The 26,601-nt window shown below is 35.5% G+C and overlaps 1 pseudogene across 1 annotated transcript; it reads right to left on the reverse strand.

Moving 5' to 3' along the window:
- Positions 1-24,958: 24,958 nt before the first annotated feature.
- On the reverse strand, positions 24,959-25,842 carry LOC149539840 (putative 4-hydroxy-4-methyl-2-oxoglutarate aldolase 3 pseudogene; annotated as a pseudogene). Its single transcript, XR_016356313.1, has one exon. The product of XR_016356313.1 is annotated as a putative 4-hydroxy-4-methyl-2-oxoglutarate aldolase 3 pseudogene (transcript).
- Between the last annotated feature and the right edge of the window lie 759 nt (positions 25,843-26,601).

The following is a 26,601-nucleotide window of genomic DNA, read 5'->3' on the forward strand; positions in this document are numbered from 1 at the left end:
TTCAACATCACCAATTATTTGTTTAGGTTTATAGTTTCTTCTCACATATTTTTCTAGCACATGTAGTTTCCTTCTATGATCTATAGGTTTTCATCTTGAAAATTAATCTCAAGTTCATTTTCTCTTCCTTACTCTAGTTCTAGTTTAGGTTCTGCATTCTCAACATTTTCTATCTGATGGTTGGCCTATCTATGACTCAACATCTTCAGTCTAATTTTTGACACTCACTCTTTGTTGCTCAACAATCTACATTTGCATTCCATCATTTCTTGTCTAATGGAAACTTGCAGCTTGACTTGTTTGTTCACTTTGAGTGCTGGGAGCATCATCACCCACATAGATGAATGTACTTGAGTCTTTAGGTTCTTAATAACATGAAGTGTCATCTCTTTTGCAAACTCATCAACTCTCACATTTGCACTTTCCACAACTTTTTTAGTGTTAGAATTTAAACACTTATAAGCTTTTCTTTTAATGGAATAACTTAGGAATATTACTTCATCACTTTTTGCATCAAGCTTTCCATTCATATGATATTTCAATATATAATGTCTAATACCAAAGATTTTGAAATATTTAACATTAGGAGCATAACTATACTATAGTTCAAAAGATGTAGCATTTGTACCTTTCTTGACTTGTACTCTGTTCAGGGTATAAACAATAGTACTAATCACTTCTGTCCAATATTTATGTGATACATTCTTCTCCATCATTAAAGTTCTTGCACAATTTGTTAGTGATGTGTTTCTTCTTTCAGCTATTCCATTTTGAGGGGAAGTTCTTAGTGTTGACATCTGTCTTTTGATTTCTCTATCATTGCAAAATGTATTGAACTCATGTGAAATGAATTCACCACCTCTGTCAGATCTCAAACACTTCAGACTCTTCCCTATTTATTTCTTAACTTTGGCTAAATACCACTTAAATAACTAAAAAACATCAAATTTATCTTTAAGAAACATCATAGTCATCATTCTAGAGTAGTCATCCACAAATAAAATGAAAAATTGATCTCCATAGTAACTTTGAAGACCAATGGGTCCACAAAGGTCAATATGAACCAATTCCAAAATATCATTAGCATTATATGTTTTTCTCTTAAAACTAGACTTAGTCATCTTTCCCAATTGACATTGTTTACACATAACATTATCACACTTCTTTATTTTAGGAAACCCTCTTACTTTCTTCATCTTAATGATGCTCACCAAATTGTCAAAGTTTACATGACATAGTCTTTTGTGTCATAACCAAATATCTTCTTGTTGTGTAAACAAACATGTCCCATTTGATAGGTCTAGATAGAATAAGTTACCTCTTGTGTGCTCACTAGTTCCAATTAGCTTTCCATCACCAGCATGTATCTTAGCCTTTCTATTGTGAAATTCAACTCTATAACCTAATCTATTTTGCTGTGAAACACTCAACAACTTGTAGTTGAGTCCTTCAACCCAGTAAACATTGTCACATGTTATCTTGTTAGTCAATTGAATAGTAACTTTTCCTTTTATAACACATGGGATATCACTACCAAATTTAACACATCCACCATTATATGGACCAACATCTTCAAATTTATCTTTATCACCAGTTAGATGATTGGAACATCCACTATCAATTATCCATCTAACACTTTTGTTCACATAAGAAATTAATGCAGTTTTCTCATCTTCATTATAATCTTCTTTCATAACAACATAGACAACTTCATCATCATTACTTTCAAATTCATTATCAAACATTTATTCAAAAATATAAAAAGGTTTCTTACCTTTGTCATCCTTTCTTTTCTTGTAGTATTTTTGATCTCTTCTTCCTCTATATTTTCTTTCCTTCCTTTAATCCTTATCATCTCTGTCAGGACATCTAGTAGCAATATGACCAACTTTGTTGCATGAAAAACAAATGATAGGTAATTTACCTTTATATTTACCTCTTCTTCTTCCAAACCTTTTTTCAATGAGGGCTTCAAGTTCATCAATCTCATCATCAAAACTATCACTTTCACTCTTAACATGTTTTCCTTTCTTCTTGCTAAGAACTAGTTGTGACTTGAAAGCAGATTCAATAGTAGCAGGTGTGTAGTTATCAAATTTAGACATCTCAAAAGTAGTAAGTCTACCAATTACACCTTCTAATGTCAAATTGTTACTAGGTATGCATCTTCGTTCTTGGATTACAGAGATTCTAATGGCATAGATAGGGAGTAGAGCCCTCAATACCTTACTTATCACTATTTCATCTTTGATTTCTCTATTTCCCCCTTGAATAACATTAACAACCTCTTTTACTCTTATGTAGTATTGTGTTATGTTCTCACCTTCCATCATTCTCATGCCATCAAATTTACCTCTTAGAATAATGCCTACCCCTACTTGACTTTTCTGTTGTATTGTCGAATTATTTTAGGTTAGTTTTTTTATTGTGTTTTATGATTTTTGGTACATAGTTACTAAATTTGATTATATGTCATTTAATACTCAATTGATTTATGTGGTGAGTTGTTGGGTTATTTAATGTGTTTATGATTATTTCGATGATGATATACATATGTTCAATTAGTGGATTTAGTTATTTCATGATGTTAGTTAGAGGAATGATTTATATGCAGTTCCATGGTTACTTACCTCATACTTGCATGTGTATGGTGTACGTGTATGTTTTCTCTATGCTTGACATTTTTGATGTGGTTAAGGAAGGGAATCATAGTCACTTGCTAGTCGGGATCTACATGATGTACCACTTCCCACCATTGCCTATTTAGTTTAGAATATATGTGTTTATACATGTGTGGATTTTATACAGATTGTAGATATTGGGTATCAACTTCCTTGAATTGCTAGGATGAGCATACTCTATTGCAATATTTTAATGGTATAAGTGGGGAGATAACTCTTGAGTCCAAATCCTAACTTAAGTCAATTGTCTAGAAAGTAGGACAAGTATCTGAGTTAATTCACCTTTTTGAATTTGTTGTGACATGAATTCATGATTTTGACCATGTAGTTTGACTTTATGCTTTGTCTTTCAGTTGAGTAGTTGTATTTGGTTTTGCGAGTCTATGATATTTTTTGTTTTAATTAAATCATATAAAAAGATTATTTAATGATTTAATTTAATAGAAATTTTATAAAGAAAATTGAATATTTAATTATACTTAATTAATTGAGAAATTAATTAAATAAAAGAATTAATTTAAAAGATTAATTAACGTTCTAATTTAATCATATTTATATTTAATAAATTTAATAATTATTATTTAGGAGTTTTATTTTTAATAATAAACTCTAAATAATATTATTAGTTGAATTAATAAATATATTATTAAAATGTCTTGTAATTAATTAAAGAGAAATAAAAATAATTTAATAAAGATATTTTAAATTACAAAAAGTGTGCATGAAAATGTAAAAGATAATAAAATATTAAAAGAAATTGATGAGCGAGTTTCCTCACGTGATTGCACAATCAGAGCCCCAAATTAGGGAACTCTATTAGAGATATGGAGCTCATTTTGCAAGGAGGGGGATTTGGAGAAGCAATTTTTAGAGAAGGAAGTTTTTAGAAGAAAGGGGTTTTCTTGTGTTCTTTGTGTGATTGCGTGTTTGCATGTTAGAATCTGATTCAAGTAGAATCTTGTGATTAATTTATGCAATAAGATTTCCATCTTCCAATCTTCTATCTTCTTCGTGTTTGGATAGATCTATTCTCGAATATTTGTAGATTTGTTTGATATCATTGGTGAAACCCTGTTGTGAATCTTAATTTATCTTTGTATCGAAGTTATCTGTGTTTGAGGAATGGAGTTTTTAAAACCCTCGTTCATTTAAATTTTAAACAGATGGGTTTTGGATAAAAAATCAAATTTTAGAATGTAATTTTGAATGTTTTTTTTTTGGGTTTCCCTATTAGAGTATTTGATCACATTTTTTATTAAAAAAAAAATTATAAAATAAAATTTAATAGGAGGGGGCAATTGTTTTGATTTTATAAAACAAAAAAATTAAATTGTGGTGGGAGGGGCCACCACCCCCCACCCACCTTTCCTCTCATTACCTTCATTGTCGATGGCAGGCCTGCTACGGCGGCAGCAGGGCTGCACACGGCAGTGGCCTATGGGCCTTCTTTGTTAGCCAACGAGCTTTAAACATAGGTTGTTAAGTTATGTTTGTTAAATTTTTATTTTAATTATATATATATATATATATATATAAAGTTTTATTTATATATTAAATAGTATTAAATGTTGAATATTTAATTATTTAATTATTTTAATGTTATAATTAATAATAATAATTACTTTGTAAATAGATAAGAAATTATTTTATTAATGATTTAATTGAAAATTATTTCAGTAATAATAATAACTTTATAAATAATTATTATCATCAAAAAATTATTATTGATTGTTATTGTGAGTCTTAATAATATGTAAATTGAAGATGTTTTATTTATTTTTGGATCGGTAAATGGTCGAAGCCTTTATATTAAATTTAGATGTTAAAAAGACAATTACAATGTTCTCCATTCAAATGGGCACTGGTAGGAAAGAACGAAGTAAGAAAACCTCTAGTCTTGCCTGGGACCGAGGTCCTAACTTATACATAGTTTAAAAGGGGCATTCCTGAATATATTATTATCATCAATATTAGATCTAATAATTGGACGTTGTAAGATCTCAGTAAATTGAAGAATTTTATTATCAAGACGTATTATAAAATAAATTAAATAATTGGGAAAATGGCTATCTTTAGTCAACTTGGGTTGTGCTTGATTGTTCAATTTAGATATGAAATTAATTTCTATTATTAGGGGAAAACTATTACCTTTTTTTGATAATTTGAAAACTTTAGAAATCTTGATACTTTGAAAGACAAAAACTGTAAATTGTTTGTTTATGGAATCTGGTGTTTTGATAATGAATTGAATTATTAAATTAATGTTAAACAAGTTTTTATGAATTTCTGAGTGTCGAGACTCGTGTGGACTCAAGAATGTTAGCAAACCTGTGACTTGAAAAGAAAATGGAAACTTGAAAATGAAACTAAAAACTTGAAAATCTATAAGTGAAAATTAAACTTGTGAATTTTTGAAAACCAATGAAGAGTTACTATTGTATGTACTATATGCAATGTGTGGTTTACTAATGTTGGGTTTCGGGGTTGACTTAGCTTTGGCAAGTTAGGATATTTACCAAATTAAGGCTTTGGAGTTTTTTCTATGATGCCATGGTGATGTTTTGATTATGATCTTTTATATTTGAACATGGTGATGTGTCATGTGCACTCTATGCTAGGTTGATTAGATGTTTTATTATTGCTTTCAGTTTCTCTTGTGTAGAACTGAAGTGAATGGTATGACCTTTCTAGTATACCTTTGAGTCTTCAATCAGTTATCCTTGATTGCTTCTTAGTTGCTTATATAGGACTGAGGTGATTAAATGATTTATTTTGGTGATGACATGTTATCTCATGGTTTAGTTTACGTTTACTTGATTTTGGATCAGTCTTGTTTAGGATGATCGTATTGGTGAAATCTATGATTTGGATTAGTGATGTTTTCTATATCTTTCAAATTTCTTGTCTAAGAACTGACGTGTGGTTTATAGTCATTTGAGATCTTTTTCTTTTGCTGAGCTTAGGGTAGGTTTTTTATATGTCATGTTGGGAAGTGGCTTGCAATGGAGGCCAAGGCCCTAAAGAGGCTGATGGGTAACCTATTGTAGGTTACTTTAATAAGTGGTAACATTTCATTAAATGGGTTTAAAATTAATTAATAAGATGTTGATACCATAGAAAGTCACTAGGGGGTCTGGAGTATTAAAAGACTATCAGGGTAACCTTAGAGTTGACTTGTTAGTATGCCTTATCTGTATGAAAGGATACTAATGCCACATAGAGATGCTAGGGGGGAAAAGTATTAAAAGACTACTAGATAACCTTAGATTTGGCTCATGTGATGACACTTTCCCACTTGCATAGTAGATTTCCTACGTGTCTGTGTTGCCTCTAGGTATAGTTGATACTTGTGTTTTGGTACCTTTTGAGATAGTTTGCTTTCAGGTGATTCCTTAAACCTAGATGTTGGTTTTGACTTTTGAGTTTGTTATCCTATTTGGGACTCAAGACTATCTCCTCAACATGGTGGGAGCGGTCCATTTAGGTTCCACGAGGTCAAGTGGTAGTGCATTTTCTTATACCATTGAGATCCAACTGTTGGATGTGTTTGTGCAGATGTTCTTTTTTATCCAATCTTGTATTTCTATGATGGATGGTTATACTCTAAGTCTATTTTATTTGTTTTCATAGATCTTACCAGATGATGTAATCTATTTTATGATGTATATTCTTTCAGCCTTTCATACCCTGTGACTTGTATAGTGGATGATTGTGCATTTTGATTTTTTCCAAGTGGCTTTCAAGATAATTGTATATTATTTAAATGGATTTTTACTTCTTGTTATTCTTTAATGTGGTTGTGTTATATATTGGTTTTAGTATTAATTAAACTTAAATGTGATTCAACATCATGGGACCCTTAAGAATTGTAATCTATTTATGATGGTTGTTATGTATATGAGTTAATGCTTCCACTATGTTTTATCTCTTGTTGTTATTACTTCCACTATTTAATAATTATTGTTTAAGTTATTATCTTTCAAAAATATGTTTGACAAACTTAGTGAAACTTTAGGTTAATTTTTTTGGGTCACATGGCAGGGCATTACACTCAAGGTTTTTGATTTTGCTCTTAGAACATTGTCATCACCTCCATATACGGTCTTCATTCTATCCCACATCTTCTCTGCACTGTCACAATCTTTTAGGTCATAAAGCTCGGCATAGCTTAGGATTGAGGCAATCTCCAACATTGCTTCAGTTTTAGTTGTTAAACATTCAGAGGAGTAGTTGTTACCTTTACATATTTATTGTCCAGAAAATTGACAACAAAATCACTGATATTGGATATGTGCAACTTCATCAAGGTTTTCCATGTAGGAAAATTCTCCTTGTTCAGCTTGGGTACATCTCTCTTATTAGTCATGATATTTAGCTTTAAGCACCTTCAAACTTTTCTCTATAAGCACTGAGATCTTATACCAATTATTAGAAATGTTTAGAATAACTAAGAGGGGGGGAGGGAGGGTTTAATTAGTTACTCAAGGTCAATATGTATCACTTGAACATTTAAACAATAAACACTTCACTGTTCTACTTATCTTTTTGTTGCTCGGTCTATACTATAAAATTATCATAAACATAACTTGCATTGCATAATGAAAACATTATCAAATGTAAATACACATAAAACATTTATCACAATTTTGACACTTGGATTTTACATAAAAAACCAATTTGAGAAAAACCACTAGCAACATGTCACTCTTTTTCACTCTTTCAAAGTGAGCTTTGTTAGGAGCCAACTCTATTAAAGCTTACAAAACACACTATTAAATATGACTTGATTAGAGGATTTAATCACCCTATTAGGAGTGGCCTTTTAAGAGGACTTTGATCATTCCATTTAGAATGTCGCCTAGTTAAAGGATTTGCATAGATAGTTTAAGTCTTCAAATGACTATTAGGTCAACTTCTATTAAAAGGATTTCAATACAAACTATTTATAATGACTAGAAATATATTAGTAGGTTTTGATATGTGTGATTACAACTCACTTTTTTAGGTTCAATCTTTGTTCGGTCCTTATGTTGGTTTACTGATAAGCTTTCCATTGACATCTCTGATCTTGATTTTCTCGGACACCCTTCAAGAAATTAGTCCACTTTTCTCAATAACATTTAAGCCTTCTACTTTAATGCACTTATCAATAACACCATAATATATGCAAGCTTTCTCTATTGACTTCACATTCATTCACACTCTTGCATTTCTAATCAACCTTGATTTGTATGTCTCTCTTCACATACACAATCACACTCATCGGCACACACACTTGCACACATGCCATTTGTTAAGCTCTATACCTCTTTAAATAGGAAATTTGTGCTTTACCATTTTCTACATCCATTGTAGAACTTAGGGTTTACAATAAGGTTCAACTTGATTCACTGTATCTGTCTATCTTCTTGATCTTCTTCTAGAAACTTCTATAGAATTCAATTGAGTTAGCTTGATCTCACTATTTCTTTGAATTTATTCTTATACTATCACTCAACAATCTCTAAATTTTGGCAATCTGTCATCACTGAAATACTCAATCGCTATAAAGCTTTCTAGCTTGGCATCAACTGTCTTGTTCGATCGATGCTAATGCTCGGTCAACACTAGATTTTTTTGACACTAACTATAGCTTGGTTGACACTAGCATTACTCGATACTAAGTGTATTTTATAGTTCTTCTCAGCTTGGCTTAGCTTTCTTGACTTAAGAAATCACTTTGTTTTATCAAAGTCTATCTAATAAAATGTCTATTGTAACTTCTTGTTCACAACTCAACATTTCCTCTAGATGCTATTGTTATGAACAACTTTTCAAATCCTCTTTATCAATCAAATATATATGACATTTAGATCAAGTAGCAATATGTCTCATCAATAGATTTGACATCAATGACAAAACAACAATTGTTCCAATTGTAAGTTTCCAACATTTTCAAACCCTACCTCCAAACAATAGTTAAAATATTAGGGAATCTTTTGAAATTTTCAACAATTCCTTTGCTCTAATTCTAAATTTGCTCTCCCAAAATCCGTGTGTGTGAAATTGAACTACAAACCCTCTATTAAAGAACCATAACCTTAACTAGGGTTTATGTTCCCTAATCTTGTAAAAATCATTTTCTTTATTAAAATATAAATATTTTAATCATTTAATTCTTTCATAATTCACACTTGAAGCCCTTTTTAATTAAAATATTCTTTTGTTTTTCTTTTCCTTCACTGTATTAATTAGCGCAAGCTCTATTTAAAGTGTAATTTTTTAATAATAATAATTAAAACTCATTATTTAAATATGACTCTAATTTACTTAGTATAAATTAAATAATAAAAATAAATTAATATTTTTTAAAAATATTTTAAAATCTCTTTATCCAACTTTTAAAATTAGATTTTTAAGTTAATCATTTAATTTGAAGCACATATTTAATAAATTTTGATTAATTAAAGATCGTCATATTTAATATATATTTTTAGATCATATAATATTTAATAATATGAATATTGTTAGATTAATCAAAGCATCATAATTAAACCATTTACCACGTGAATCACAAGAAAAAATCACATAGAAACAACATGAGCAAAACTAACTAGAAGTTGAAATCAAACTACACATGCAAAGACAACTCATGGGTCTTAAAGAGTAGACAATCAAAACAAATCCTCCTTCTTAGACAAGTAATTAAGTTTTGGATGAGATTGTACCTAAACATTATCTCCCCATTCTTACCATTGAGTTATTTTGATAGGCCACGTTCATCCTCTCAATTCAATAAATTGGATGCCTGGTACCTACAAACCTACATAAAAGACGAGCATGCACACACACACACACACATGCACACACACACACATAAAAGCTAAACATACAATGACAAGGAGTGGTGCATCATGTAGAAATATCTTGATAGCAAATTCACAATTTGACTTGCTCTAGAAATATCTCCTACTTATTACTTGATGAGCTTAAGGGGATTTCTAATGAATGGTTCATAAGGCACAACAATTGGTAAAGGTTTTACAAATGGGTTGAAAGTAGAGTGGATTTAACCATGTAGGAAACTCCATAGTTAAGTGCGCTCGAGATGTTGTAGTACTAGGATGGGTGACCTCTCAGGAAGTCATGGTGCTTCACCTTTGTGAGCATCACCTAGATCCAATGAGTGCCAAGTGTTCCATTTATTTTCATGAGAGATGGATTTATGTGTGAATCACTACTCATGAAACATAGGTCAATGAGTTTGACTCAAAAATTACACAATTTTTTATTAGATAAACAGGTTTTAAAAGGAACCTGAAACTCGATAGTTAGTACAAAAGAAGGCTGATAATAAGTGTGACAACCCAGCCAAAAAAGTATAAGTTCAAAGGCTGATAATAAGCATTAAGCTCAGCCAAAGGAAAGAGTTCTGAGAAAAGACCAGGAAAAGGAAACAAGCAAAGCCACGGCCTAAAGCCAGAACAAAAAGCCAAATGACAGTGATAAACAAAAGAACAAGAAAGAGTTATTCCTCATTCTTTCTCTCCAAATCATGCATCACCTGAGCAACCTCAAAGGCCAGTTGATTCTCCTCCATTTCCATCTGTTGCACCCTTTGATTCCCCTAGTCTTGAGCAGGAATGGAGTTGTCCTTTGCATGGTCGTCCTCCTTTCTGCCCTCATCCCTGTCATTTCCATCCTCATCATCGTGCATTTCTTTTTCTTTGATCTAGCCCATGAGAGAGATGATGTTGTTGTTGATGGAGCTTAACAAGGAAAACAACTGATTTGCAAGGTTGTGATTGTAGTTTTCCAAGTTGTGTATCCTCTGTTTCACCAGATTGAGCCTGTCAGCTGAATCCGTCCTCCTATTGGCATCCATTCCTTTCCTTGTTGCCTCAATATGTTTCACCTAATCTTTAACCTCCTCAAGCTCGTGGAAAAGCCATTTGATTGATCTAAAATTATCAATCATGTTGTTGTGAGCATTATTTAAAAGGTTCATCCCTGTCTCCCTGGCTCTATCCGAAATAGCCACAATCTCCGGATCAATTAATTCTTCCAGCCATTGCTCCTCTTGATTATCCATGAGGATTTGGGGATTCATGGCCTCCCTAAAGATTCCCATCTTGGTGGTCTTGATATTGAAGTTGATCCATGCTTTCCTCCTATCATTGGTCTACACTTCCCCTTCCACATACCCAGCTTTCTCCTCTTTCTGCTCCTTAGGATGGAGATGGACAGGAGAAAGGGGCAGCACAGACGCCTCCTCAAATTGAGAGCACACATCCTCCAAACTCTCCCTCTTGCGCTTCTTCCTTCCACTTTCCTTCTTTGTTTCCTCCTGCGTCTCCTTAACCACCTCCTTAGATTTTGGATCCTCCTCATTATCGCTACCTCCCTCCTCAGCCTTCTCAGCTTGCTTCTGCCCTAGATCCCTAGGGCATTTTCTGCTTGGGGTTATAGGGGAGGGGGATTTTTTAGCATGGTAAGTCGCTACTTTCCCTGAAGAAGAGATCTTGCCTTTCTCAGAACTGAGGCTTTGAATTTCATCCAAGTCAGAGGAGTAACTGGAACTTCAAGACTCCACAATCTCTGTCTCGGGGGGGCATTGCTAATAGTCTGAGCTTTGAAGTGCTCATGGATAAGTGGCAGAAGCCCCTCATGCAGAGTCAGGTTAGCAATGGGCTTCTTTTTGAAGCTATCCATCGCCTTACTCATAGAGGTTAACAGATAAAAAGGAAAAGAAATTTTGGCTTTCTTCCATAAATGATTTAAAATAACAAAGTGGTGGGTTCGGGCTCTATCAAACCTTGGGTCCAAAGTGATGTACTCAATAACAGCTTTCAGAACATACCTCCACCGCTTCTTCATGGAGTCAGGGACATAGTAGGTGTCAATCTTTTTCAACGCCTTCAATTCCTTCTCACTCTCCACAAAGTCCCTAGCCACATTGGCTAAGAGCCTCTTATCCCTGAAGAATTTGAAACCCTCGATAGGGATCTTGGTGACAGCTGCTATCACCTCCTCTGTTATCCGAAAGTTGATGCCATTCACCTTAACCCTGCCATCCTTCCAAGACCCCACCATACTATTGGTCACTCCTGATCAAAACCATGCAGCTTCATGAAATACTTGGTTACCCCACCCTCTTCAAGCTTTTCCCATACTTTCAGCCTACTTCTCCATTTCTCAAAGTCCCCCATGGCTCCTTTCTGCATCTCTTGCCCACCATCTCCGCACACTGCACACCCACTTTACTCATGTGCTCTTCACTTTGTGACTAGAATGGACCACCGAGAGTAACCAAAGAGCAAAGAAAAATAACTCTATTGTTGCCCCTGAAACGATTGCAATAAACAACCCACAAAGCATGGCAATTAATCAATAAAGGAATCTGCATTTACGAATTCCCAAGCTTCTATTATGAAAAGTACCCTTATATCTTAACCCTTTCATATTCATAATTACAACTTGATATCCTCCGTACTTCCTTGGATTTTATCCAAGTCGATCAAACCCTTGACGTCTGTCGGAAAACAAGTTCTGGGAAGCCACATCATTTTTTGGTTTGTGCTGACCCCTATATTTCCCAACCTGTCAGTAATCGGGTTTGCTTCCCAGAAAGTATGGGTGACGTGGAATTTATTGAATTTGGCAAGGGTCTCTCTAGTCTCATTAATGAGATTTGCAATTGTCCAAGATGGATACGAATTGCCATTGATGCACTTAATAATGTTATTCGAGTCCCCTTCAAGCCATAAATTGGTGACCCCAATTTGAAAAACTAGTTTAACAACATTGCACGCTGTGTTGGCTTTCGCAAAATGATTTGTTTAGAAACCCAACGGGAGAGAAAAAGTCACAATACTGTCTCCATTTTCATTTCTAACCACACCTCCACTACCCGAGGATCTAGGGTTTCCCTTGGAGGCTCCATCGAAGTTGGCTTTTTGCTAGCCTTCAAGAGGGAGGAGCCACTTGGCTTCTTGTCTTTTACCTTCTCCTTTATCCTACCTCCTGTCTCAAAAGCTCCCTCCTTCCTCACGGAAAATTTTTCCTTTATGTTACTGAAGATCTTCCTTCCAACAACCAAAGTTGGCTTCTCCCTATCTCTGAAAATCTGATTGTTTCTCTCATTCCATATGCTCCAACAAAAATGGGGCAGGAGCTAGGAGCTGATTTCCTACAAGGTAGACCCATTGAACATACCTTGCCATTTGAAGAAAAAGTCCAGAAGGTTGGAAGGAATGCACCAGCTGTGGCCAAGGTCCTGGGTGAGGAAGTTCCATATTGTCCTGGAGTAAGAGCAAAGAACGAACAAATGATTACCTATCTCTGACTCTTCTTTGCATAAAACACATCTGTTGGGCATGATATGACCTCTTTTAATAAGATTTTCCTGGGTGAGATTTTTGTCTTGAAGTGCTAACCAAAAAAACATGTTGACTTTTGGCGTTAGGCCTGGGAGCCAGGCCTAGGAGCCAGGCCCTTGACCAAGGGGGGGATACTTTTGTGCTCCATAAAGAAGAGTACCCAAAGGCAACCGAATAGAGCCCATTGGCATTATCCCTCCAAACCAGTTCATCCTTGTTGATGCTGAGGGATAAGGAATTAAGCATGATCATAATTGGTTTAAGGTTATCTGAGATAATAGAAAGGTCCTTCCATCCCTGTTTAGTCCTGTAATTGCTGACTTTGTGCCCAAAAAGGTTGATGCAATCATTAGCCCAAACACCATAGCTAGGGTTATTAATGAGGGGGCCCTGAGAAAGCCAGCAGTCCGACCAGAATAGAATGTTCTCCCCATTTCCCAGCTTCTAGGAGACTTTAGAATTAGCCAAATCCTTGGCTTTTAAGAAGCCATTCCAAACAACTGAGCCTCTAGGGATATCCTTGCTGAAAAGAGTGAACTGAAAAGAGGGTCTTTTTATATACTTGTTCACCACAGTGTCTCTCCATTCCCTCGTGCTACTAAAAATGCGCCAAATTTGCTTTGTCAGGAGGGCCTTGTTGATATGAGTGAGCTTCCTGATTCCAAAACCACCATTCCTTTTAGGGAGACAAACTTTGTCCCAAGCAACAAGGGGGTACCTTTTATTCCTTTTAGTTCCCGTCCATAAAAAATCCCTTTGGATTTTCTCCATCCTCTCGGCGTATTTCTCAGGTATGGTGAAAAGGCTCAGGGCATATATTGGCAAGTTTTGAAGGATAGATTTAACTAGTTGACATTTTCCAGCTTGGCTGAGAATGGCTCCTTTCTAGCCAGCCAGCTTCTTACTGAACCTCTCCAAGATGCCGTTCCAAAAGGAATCAAAGGGGAACGTGCCCAAGGGGAGACCAAGGTAGCTAGAAGGAAGCTTCCCCACCTGACATCCCAAGATTCTGGAGATTCTTTGTTGTCTTCCCTCAAGAGTGTTGATAAAGAAAACAGAGCTTTTGTCCCAATTGATGAGCTTCCCTAACCCTTTGGAATAGGTGTCCAAAGTGTCTTTCAAAGCCTTGGCCTCCCTAACCGAGGCCTCTCCACCCATAATGGTATCATCAACAAATTGTTGATGCATGAAGGGGGTGCATTTGGAAGAAGGTTTAAAGCCTTTGGTCCTCCCTTCTTTCTTTTTCTTCTCCATGAGTCTACCAATACATTCTGCCAAGATGATGAAGAGTATCGGTGATAGAGGGTCCCCCTGATGAAGGCCTCTAGTAGGTTTGAAGAAATCAGAGGGGGGTCCATTCACTAAAATAGCTAGAGAGGGGGTGGTGACCAGCTAGAAGATTAGCTTGCAAGATTTGACATCAAAGCCAAAACCCTTCAACACCAACTCCAAAAAAGACCAATCCACTCGATCATAAGCTTTAGACATGTCAAGTTTGAGTAACATCCCTTCTCTCTTACCAGCTTCCATAGAGTGAATCACTTCATGCACCATGATGATCGAATCTAAAATCTGTCTGCCCGGGACAAAACCAGATTGTTGTTGAGAAATAATCAGGGGGAGAAGCTTAAGTAGCCTCAAAGTGAGCACCTTCGAGATGATCTTATAAAACAAGTTGCATAAGCTGATGGGTCTGAACTTATCCAGAGTGTCAACACCTAGCACTTTGGGAATAAGAACTAGGAATGTGGAACTGATTTCCTTCAGAATGCTTCTAGCTCCAAAGAACTCCTGAACTTCCTTAACAACATCCTTCATAATGACAGGCCAATACATTTGGAAAAAGAAGGTAGGAAAACCATCAGGTCTAGGCAATTTATCCGTTGGAAGAGAAAAAAGAGCTTCTCTCACTTCAGAATTAGAAGGAATGGCCCAGAGCAGATTATTATGGTGCGGTTGGAGGATCTGAGGCATACAAGAGACAATGTCGTCCTAGTCCACCTTAGAGAGAAAAGGATCCCAAGATAGAAGGGAGGAGAAGAAAGAGACAACTTCAAGTGAAATATCTTCTTCCTTAGTCAGCACACCCTGATCTTTCTTCAGGCCATAAATCCTATTGTTAGCTCTATGTTTAAGAGTGGATAAATGGAAGAACTTTGTGTTCTGGTCTCCTTCCTTGAGCCAATTGATTCTAGATCTTTGCCTCCAGAACTTTTCCTCTTTACTAATGATGTCATGTAAATCAGATAGGATGGACAACTCTTCTTCTCTACTCGAGGCATCATACCCATTTTCCTGAATGAAGGCTTGGATGGAAGTGAGATTAGAAGAGAGATCCTCTTTCATAGAGAATAAATGACCAAAATCTGACTTATTCCAAGCTTTTACCATCCTTTTAACATTACTGAGTTTTGTAGCTACCCTAAACATAGTAGTGCCTTCCACATCTATGCTCCACCAGCCCTTGATTCTCTCTAAAAGGCCAAGGTAGGGGGTCCACATTTTCTCGAAATGGAAGGGAGGAGGTCTACAGGGGTCAAAAGGAACAATCGAGAGGGAGATGGGGGAGTGGTTGGACCTAACTCTAGGCAAAAGAGCTAAATTACAAGAAGAGGACTTTAGCCAATCAGGAGAAATGAGGGCTCTATCCAGTCTAACCTGAATACACTCCTTGCCTAAGCGTTTATTGGACCAAGTAAAGTCACCACCCATAAGGTCTAGATCCAGAAAAGCCAAATCATTGATGAAGTTAGAAAGATCATGCTTGCTATCCCAGTCTTGAGGTAGACCGCCCTTCTTCTCCTTTTCCAAAAAAGGGGTATTGAAATCTCCCATAATGATGCCTTTTTTCAAGTTACTATTCTGTACCAACCCTTCTGCTCTAGACCAGTAGGATTTTCTTTCTCTCTTGTTGTTGGGGGAATAAATGTTGAGCAAGAACCAAAATTCATTGGAATGGATATTGTATACTTTACAAAAAAGAATGTTACCTGCATTGGAAACCAATTCCACCCTGAAAAGTTTTGACTTGTATAAAGTTAGATGGCCCCCAGAGGCTCCATCAGAGTCTGAAGCCTCACCACTCATCATGTTACTGAACTCTATGTTTCTCAAAGAATCCTTTTTCATTTTTGTTTCTTGGATCATCAAAATATCTGGTCTCTGGTCTCTAATCAAATTCCTAATGATTTCCTGTTTATGGGCGCCATTTAGGCCCCTAATATTCCATGAGATGATCTTCATTTTTTACTCTTGGAAAAGTCCTTCAGGGTGCTTTGGCACCCATTCACCAAACACCTTTTGGTCTCCTCTTCTCTAGACTCCCTTTCTGATTTCCTGCCTGCTTTGGTTGTAGAGCCCACATCTAGTTTGTAACTGCTCCTGGTCGCTGCCAGAGAAGCCTTGGACGAATCTCTGATTTGATTCTTCCTAGGTATCTCTCCTTTCTTTTCGAACTTCAAGGATCTAGAAGCCTTATTAGCGTTCCTTGGGGTGCTGTGAAGATCAACCCTTTGGTCCTGATCTTTCACCAAGTCCTTTTTATTTCCTGTTTTGGTCGTTGCTTCTCTGGTGGAGACCAAGTTTTCCTCTAGGTCCTAGAAGACGATAATTTTCTTATTGTCTCTTTCCTTGATCTCTTCCGTGGAGCTCGGAACTGGCTGTTCCTCGCTGGGGAAAAGGTCCAATCCAGCCTCCTGAAAACCTTTCTTCGGGACATCCTTACCTTCCTCTTCTCTAGGCTTGAGGGTCCTTTCCTTGACTTGTTCATCCCCGAATAGCTAGGGTTTGGTTAAAGGTAGAGAGGAATTGGGTCCTAACTTGAGTAACTCTCCTTCTTTGCTTGTCGTTCCCTGAGGCTCTTGGTTTGTCCTCTTAGGGGCTTCTGCTGCATTTTGGGTCTTCATAGATAGGTCCTTCTGGCCTTGTGCAGTGGTCTTCTTTTTCCAAACTTTCTTCATCCTCAGTTGAGAAGAAGAAGGGGGATTCTTCTTTCTAGTCATCTTAGATTTCGGGCACTACACAGTTAAGTTGATAGCAATATCACAATTTGACTTGTTTTGGAAATATCTCCTATTTATTATTGAGAGGACCTCAAAAATAACAAACTATTGAATTAACATAATATGAACATATAAATACATAACACTTATACTATATAATACTTTTAAATATTTTAATAATCTTCACATTAAAGAGAAATCTTAAACTTATAACTTTCTTGAAAGTCAAAACTCTCATGTGTCCTATATACATACATAGATACATACAACTATGTTTAAAGTAGACTTAAGATTTAAGATTAGAATTATAATTAGGATTAGAGTTTACAATATAGTTAGGATTAGATTTTTAATTCGTTGTAAGATTTAAGACTAAAATTAGCATTATATTGTGGAGTTTGATATTAATATTATAATTATAATTATAGTTAGTATTATCAAATAACTGTTAACTAACTATTAACTATGTTTAGGTTTAAAGTTAAAAGATTTAGGACTAAGATTAGAGTATTATGGTGTGGGGTTTGAAATTAAGTCTACTTTAATCATATATATGGTTAAAGTAGACTTAAGATTTAAGATTAGAATTATAATTAGGATTAGAGTTTACATATAGGATTAGAATTTTAATTCGTTGTAAGATTTAAATCTAAGATTAGAATTATAGTGCAGGGTTTGAAATCAATATTATAATTATAATTATAGTTAGTAATATCAAAAATAATACTTAACTAATTATTAACTAGAAGTAACTATTAACTAACTATTAATTATGTTTAAGTTTAAAGTTAAAAGATTCAAAACTAAGATTAGAATTATGGTGTGGGTATAATTATAATTATGGTTATAACTAGATTATGAGAACTAACTATTAACTAACTATTAAGTATGTTTATGTTTAAAGCTAAAAATTAAGATTTAAAAAATAGAAATATGATTAGATTTTATAATTTTAATTAGAATCATTAAATATAATTTTGAATTTGAACAAAATTAAAACCATTAAGGAAAATTTAAAACAAAATTTTTATGAACTCATATAAACACGAATATAGTGGAATATGAATTCATTTGAATGTGTGAAATCCTGAATATATTTGATTACAATTTAAACTTGACTAAAATATGGGAGTCAACTGCTCAACCCAAATGTATTGGAACCGATAGTTAACATGAATTGGAATTGTGAACATTGAAATTGTGAGTTAACATTTATGTATTGGAATTGTGAATGAGCTCAAGGTCAAAATGTTGACAATAAAAACATTTGATCTGAATTTAAATGATCAAATCATAGTTATAATTTAAACAAACCAAAATAATGACGTGCTAAAAACTAATCATATTTTCTTACATAAAACATGCATTTTTCAGAACTGGTAAATAAGATCATGCGAAGTTCGTTGAAAGTGCACACTGGAAAGAACAAAACAGAAGAGAGGAATAGAAAACGCAAACACACGATTTATCGTGGTTCACCACAAATTGTGACTACGTCCACACTGCAAGGAAGATATCTATTAATGCAAATGTTTGAACTTTACACCACCACTATAGCTTTTGCTCTTCAAATACAATATGAAATAATGAACCTCCAATACATATTTATAGTGTCTCAAATGAAATGAAGAGATGAACAATTGGAGGGAAACAATAATAAATTGTGCACAATAAAAGAAAGACTGTTGAGCTTCACATATACACCCAACAAATCCTCACTTGAAGTCCAACTACTGTAATATACGAATCTCCCTTGAATTCCCCTATTGTTATTTCTTTACAACGCCGAGAGAAGCTCAGCAGAACTCAAACTTCTCTCGTGGAACAACCTTTGTAAGTACATCAACTGAATTCTCCTTGGTATTAATCTCCAAGACTTGAAGTTTTCCCTTATCAAGTTTACTTGGAATGAAATGATATCATACCTCAATATGCTTAGTCTTGCTATGAAACACTACATTTTTGGCTAAGTCAATGGCACTTTTTCTATCACAATACAAGGCTAATCCTTGTCGAGGACAATCAAAATCACCAAATAGACGTTGCAACCAAATCAACTCTTTTGCTCCTTTAGTGAGAGCAATGTATTCAACCTCAGTAGTAGAAAGTGAGACCACTTGTTGCAACTTCGATGCCCAATTGATCACTGCTCTAGCAAAGGTAAATACATAACCAATAGTGGATCTTCTATTATCTAAATTTCCTGCCATATATGAATCAATATAACCTCTGAGTGAAGTGTCTTTGCCACCAAAACACAATACAAAATCAAGAGTGCCCTTAAGATATCTTAAGATCCACTTAACCACATCCCAATATTGTTTACTAGGATTACTCATAAATCTATTGACAACCCCCACTGCTTGGCTGATATCCGGATGAGTGTAGACCATTGCATACATAAGACTACCTATTGCTGAAGAATATGAGATTTTCTTCATGTATTCTTCTTCTTCTTGTGTGTTGGGACACATGGCTAAAGATAATATGAAATGATCAGCAAAAGGAGTGCTAACCGGTTTGGCATCTGCCATGCCAAATCTTTGTAGTACCTTGAGAACATAGTGTTCTTGAGAAACCTTTATTTCCCTCTTGTGTCTATCACGAATAATATCCATGTCAAGTATCTATTTTGCTGCCTCTAAGTCTTTCATGGCAAACTTTTCTGACGTCTTTTCTTTCAATTCTGAAATCGGCTTCATAGATGAGTCGGTGAGAAACATTTCATCAACATAGAGCAATAAAAGAATGAAGGAACCATCAGGTAACTTCTTGTAGTAGACACATGGATCAGATTCTCACCAAATGAAGTTATTTTCAATCATGATTGATTGAACTTGAGGTATTTTTTCCTCAGAGCTTGCTTGAGACTATACAAGCTCTTCCTCAATCTGCAATATAAGTTTTCTTTACCACATTTAATGAATCCCTCAAGCTGCATCATGTAGATTTCTTCATTTAGATCACTATAAAGAAAAGCCGTTTTGACATCCAACTGTTCAAGTTCAAGATCATGAGCAACAACTAATCAAAGAATAGCCTGAACTGTAGTAATCTTGACCACAAGTGATAAGATTTCATTGAAATCTATGCCCTTGTGTTGATTGAAACCTTTAACAACCAGCCCGGCTTTATACCACTTTTGATTTTTGCCTTCATCTTTCAACTGATAAATTCATCAATTTTTGAGTGCTTTCCAATTTGGCGGCAAAGGAACCAAATCCCAAGTTTTGTTTTGCAACAGAGAATCCATCTCTTGCTACATCGCTACCTCCCATTTGTGAGAATCCAATGCTTTGCGAGCTTCATTGAAGCTTGTTCGTTCAACTTGGTCTGAAAGCAAAAGTTTTGGCTCTGCTTTGTCAAAGTACAAGAGTTCATAATTAAAGAATTGGGCAGGAAGCCTTCTTTGTCTTGTAGATTTCTTCCATCCCTGAACATTTTCATTATGATCAGAATGTCCTTTTTCTTTATCCTAAGAGTTAGGTGTGTGGAGTTCAAAATCACTACCCTTTGAGGAGGTTTGACTACAGTGATTAATATTTGTTTGCACCATTCCTATACTTGAATTATTATTGTGCGATTGACTTTGTTCATATGTAGATTGAGCCCTTGCTTCAAGATGACCTATCGGAGGTAAATTAGATGTGTAAGTGGTTATATAATGCATGGAATTTGTTTGTGGGCAATTTGAACAAATTCCATCACTCACCAAATGTGACGTGTTGCAGTGATCCCATGGTAGAGGCTATGAAACATCCCTATGATTATGCCTATGTTTCCCAACATGTTGTTTATCAGGCAAATCTATTGGACCCGTGTGTGGACCATGCTGATGAAGGTGACAATGTACCTGCCACTGTTCATAAGAATTATCCCTATCATGATGGGAGATGTTTGTGTAATGGTTATGTCGTGTGTTCAACCGTAGGAAGACTCGACTTAGTTCTTAGAACATGCTGATGGCTAGAGTCAACAATTTGTTGTCCTCTTGCATGACCAATCTGACGGCCAGAGAGCTCCTCATGTGATGGTCTTTGTGCTATTGTGGTTGTCGGCTCGAGTTCGTGGGTAAGCTATTGACCTGTGGGTGGACATGGACCAATGTGAGAAGGAGATGAAAATGCTTTAACCCCGTAGACAGTGTCATGAGCATTGAAAGAGACATTAGCGAGAAAAACAGAGGACTGCAATTTGGACCGAGTCCCATCGTGCTGGCAAAATCTGTATGTAGAGGAAGCATTATGTTGGTTGTCATGAGTGTTTGCTATTCTCTGTGTAGACTTTGGAGTGTAACCCTCCATATAACCATGCTCTGTTTCAATTAATTTTATATGTTGAAACAAACTACTGCAATCTCTACTTTGATTTTAATTTGAAGATAGGATGTTATCACTCCGACTGTGATAATAAGAAGTTTGTCCACCATGTTCATGATCTTGATCCCACATACTAGTAGAAGAAGAGAATAGAGGGGCAGAGGCTAAAACTGAATTGGGAGATAAAACACTTGAAGGAACATTGTTTTGATTTTTGTCAGCATTAAAGTTATTATCAAAAATAGAGAAAGGGGCATATTCACATATCGTATTTTCTTCCTTGCATGATGCTAGAAATGCCTTCTCATTTAAGATGACATCTCTACTTTTGATGATTTTCTTCCCAACTAGATCCCATATTCTAAAACCGATCTAGTCTTCAACATAGCCCACAAAAATGTCTTTTTGTGATTTTGGATCAAGCTTCTTTCTTTTCTCCTTCAGAACATGTACATAAGCTTCACATCCGAACACTCGGATGTGAGAATATGAGATTTTCTCTCCCAACCACCCTTCTTTTGGCATGCCAAAGTCCAATTGAGAAGAGGGACTTTGGTTGATTAAGTATACTGTTGTATTGCATGCTTCTACCCAAAACTCCTTGCCTAAACCGACATTAGAAAGCATACAACGAGATTTCTCAAGGATTGTTCTAGTCATCCTCTTTGTTGCTCCATTTTCTCGTAGGGCGAATGGAACAATCTTGATTCTACAAATGCAATTATCCGCGCAAAATGAATCAAACTCCATTGATTAAAACTCTCTGACATTATCCGTTTGCAAGCACTTTATTTTGTGGCCAATCTGATTTTCAACTAAAGCCTTAAAGATTTTAAACTTGTTGAAAACATCAAATTTCTTACGCAATATGTAAATCCATACCTTTCTTGTGCAATCATCAAAGAAAGTGACAGAGAAGTTTACTCCTCCAAAAGAACTTTCCTCGGTGGGTCCGAACACATCGGAATAAACAAGTGCCAAAGGAGTACCTTTCTTTTCATGTTCGGTCCTCAAGAAGCTGACCCGCTTCTATTTTCCATAGAGACAATGTTCACAAAATTGTAAGTCAATTGATTATAGCCCTAGTAATTGCTCCTTTTTTATGCATAACAGCAAGGCCTTTTTTGCTCATGTGACCGAGCCTTTGATACCACAATTCTAAATTGCTATCTTCAACTGTCATGGCAGCCCCCACTACACCAATATTTTCTACAATATATAAACTCTCAATCTTGTCTCCTTTTAAACTAACATGGATCCTTTTGTGACTTTCCATGAATCAGTTAGAGAAGTGACAAAACCTTGTGCATATAGCTAGCTTACAGAAATCAAATTTCTTTTTAGTTTTGGAACACGACACATCTTTTAATAGCCATTTAACGCCTCCTTTCAAATAAAACATCTCTTTTGCCTACTATTTCACATGCTTTATTATCACCCAAGTATACTTCATGTAACTGACCTTCTTGATAATTCGAGAAGTATTATGTACATGAAGTGGTGTGAAATGATGCGCCGAAATCTAAAACCCATGAGGCTGAAGTAGTCTCAGTTGTAGATAAAATTAGCACACTATCATCTTTGTCATAGACGGTGTTGGCTTGACTTTTCCGCACTCGTTCTTGTGCTCTCTTATAACCTCTACAATCCTTTTTCACATGACCACTTTTGTGCTCTCTTATAACCTCTACAATCCTTTTTCACATGACCACTTTTGCCACAAAACCAACAGTTTCCTCCTTTCTTTTCCCTTGATTTCGAGCGCCTCGCTACTTTTGATCTTCTATGATGATTGTTTCTTCCTCTATTTGGGCTTCTTCCTCTATTTTCGATGTTGATCGCCATCAAGGCTTCACCGGATGAGAATTCCTTGTTGCTTCTCCGCATATCTTCATTAAATAGTGTTGCCATAACTTCATCATAGACCAACTTGCTTTTTGAGGAGTTAGAAATACTAACTGTTGTAACAACGAGATCCCAGTTGTCTGATAATGAACACAACAAGATGATAGCTTTAGATTCATCATCTTGTGTTATGCCAACCAAGGTTGCTTGACATAATAAAGTGCGCAAATCATTTATGTGATTTGACATCGTAGTCTCATTCTTCATTTTCAACTTGTAGAACTTTATAATAAATATTTTATTTGTAGCTGAGGTCATTTCATACATACTTTCAAGTTTGTCCCAAACTTCCTTGGTCGTAGATTCATTGTGTACATTGAACAAAACATTTTGTGATAAAAAAAGAAATATTGTTGCCTTTGCTTTATCATCAGTTTTAACCCAATCTTCATCCTTCATTGCAGCCAGTTTCTCTATTTTTTCATCAATTGTCAATTGGTACTGCCAAGTCCTGCTGGACTAGGAAGAACCACATCTGAACTTTCCATAAACTGAAATTCTATACTATACTGAGAATTTTTGCGCTCGCAAATCTTTCATGACTCCAAATTTTCAAACACCGAAATCGATTCCAACATCTACACCACGCTCTAATACCAATTGTGAAGTTCGCTGAAAGTGCACACTGGAAAGAACATAACAGAAAAGAGAAATAAAAAATGTAAACACACGATTTTATTGTGATTTACCACAAATTGGGACTACATCCACACTGCAGGGGAGATCTCTATTGATCTCTATTGATATAAATGTCTGAAAAGTTCATCACAAAAAATATGATATGAAATAATGAATCTCCAATACATATTTATAGAGTCTCCAAGGAAATGAAAAGAGGAAAAATTGAAGGAAGCAATAATAAATTGTGCATAATAAAGACTGTTGGCGTTCACATATACACTCAACAGATCATTCGTAAACCATGCATTTTGCAGTTGAACCGATAGAAATATCATACGAAATCAGTTTAAATTAGTTCAAATTAGTTTACAATTTAAAGTGCTCAAAACATAAGCTTCAGACCAAAACGAAACCAGAATTTTGATTTACTGCCAAATGCATGCATCAAACTCAAAGCTTGAACGGATGAAAACATCAGAAGTAACATGAATTACCACTTGAACTTATCAAAGGTCAGACTTGAACGGATAGAAACATCAGACCCAAATGATGAATTATCTCTTAAACTATCAAACATCAGACTTGAACGGATAAAAACATCAGACCCAAATCATGAACTGTCCGGCATAAAACATAAATAACAGCGTGAACTGATTAAAAAACATCAAATCCAAACCATGAATTACAATCACCAGACATCAAACTGAAAACATAAATTCCAGCTTGAACTGATTGAAAACATCAGACCCAAATCATGAATTATCACTTGAACTTATCAAATGTCAGACGTGAACGGAAAAAATACTTCAGATCCGTCAACCAAATGATGAATTATCAGGCATAAAATATTATAACGGTCACTCAAATAATGAATTATCAGGCATAAGATATAAATAACAGCTTGAACTGATTAAAAAACATCAAAGCCAAATCACGAATTACAACTTGAACTTATCAAACATCAGACTGAAAGCACAAAGTCCAGCTTGAACTGATAAAAAAAACAACAGACCCAAATCATGAATCCTACCTTGAATAGATAAAAGACAGCAGACTCAGAACATAAGTTAAAATTTGAAAGAACATGGAGTAATTACCAGTCGAATCTTATTCTATTCAAACCCCAAAAAAAAGTCTCAATTAGTGTCCACAAAAACCAATTTCAAATCAAACCGAAAGGCGGGCATCAGAAATCACAACCCCATCAAAATCAGCATAACACCATTCTCCGGGGACAATTCTGGTGCCGGAAATGATGAGCGGCACATTAATTTCTCCGTGCCCCTTTTTACTCGATCTCAGAGGATGTGCTCCCAAAGCCCTAACCCCAATATCACAGCAATTAATTTCACGGACATCACGAACACAGGCATTAAGAACAACGCCACTCCAGCCATTGATGTGCGCGAGCTGAGCGAGGTTGCCGCCAAAGAGAGCGCAGCGAAGACTGGCGCCGCCATCGACAACAAGCACTCTGCCATCCCCTGCCTCCTCCACCATTTTCCTCACCACCACATTGTCCTCGAAAACCTTCACCGTCGCTATTCTGCCGCTGAATTCTGTCCTGCTTCCGTAAATTTGGAACATAGGAGGCAGAATTCTCACCCGTCCATCTCTCACCTGATCTTCATACGCATCGCACAAATCTGTTGTCGCCATGACCGGCAATGGCGTATGGACCGCAACATTATTTTGTAATCTGCCTGGGGTGCCTTTCTAAATATAGATTGATCCTTATCGCCACCGTTTGCCGTGTCGATTTGTCGTCCTCTTGAATTTTTTCTTCTGAAACCCCTGCCACAGACTCCACGTAGCTAACCTGAAAGTGAGTTTCGACATTTGGTAGGGCACAATTTGTCGGGAGATGTGAACCGCAGGTCGACGGTTCGAGTCTTGCAGAGTGTTTAGCAATATAAAAATGAAGATTCTGTTAGCATCTTTCGAGAGCTTTCCTTTGACATTTGAGGCCTTCGGCGGCATTTTATTGATTGGCTTTATATCAAAATTTGGAAGATTTTTTATCAAATTTTGGAAGATTTTTTATCAAATTTTGGAAGTGTGTCAATGGGCTCTTGGTCTTGTCGTGAAGTTGGAAGGTTCTTAAAGAACTCACAAGGAATCAAGTCGTGTTGAATCATGAGAAAAATTGACTTGGAAGTTTAGGGGGTTTCACCTATGTAAAAATTAACTAGATACAATAGATACTAAGTGTCCCCATTCAATATCATGAGAGATGGGATCTTGTGAACCACAACCCATAAAATATGGGTCAATGAGCTTGACTGAAAACAATACATTTGAGTAAATATTACAATTAAATGATCAAAATTATTATGATTAGTTATTAGTTTTAAGTCATTAGAAAGAGGTGCCAAAAGTTTTGTTTGATTTATTTAATGGTGTGCAACATTTCTCATTTTAAGTTTAGGAAAGAAATATATTACTTATTTAGATATCATAGTTTCTCCTTAAAATTATCCATCTCACTAAAAAAATTCTTTAAAATTTTTTTTTTTAAATATACTTCTCTACCCCCTTTCTATTCGACCATGATCTTAGCCATCAATATTTTATTTAGTCTAGATTTTAATATCTCCTCGTCTACTTCACATGTTCCATATCTAAGAAAGATTTTTTTTCTTCCCTTCTGTTAAGTCTACTTCCATTGTTACTAATTAGTTGAGGTGATTTAGGAAATGTTTAAGTTCATTTGGTA

The sequence above is a fragment of the Cupressus sempervirens genome, chromosome 9 (assembly GCF_028749045.1).
Source record: "Cupressus sempervirens isolate cs-2001-9-10 chromosome 9, ASM2874904v1, whole genome shotgun sequence".
Taxonomy (NCBI): Eukaryota; Viridiplantae; Streptophyta; class Pinopsida; order Cupressales; family Cupressaceae; genus Cupressus; species Cupressus sempervirens.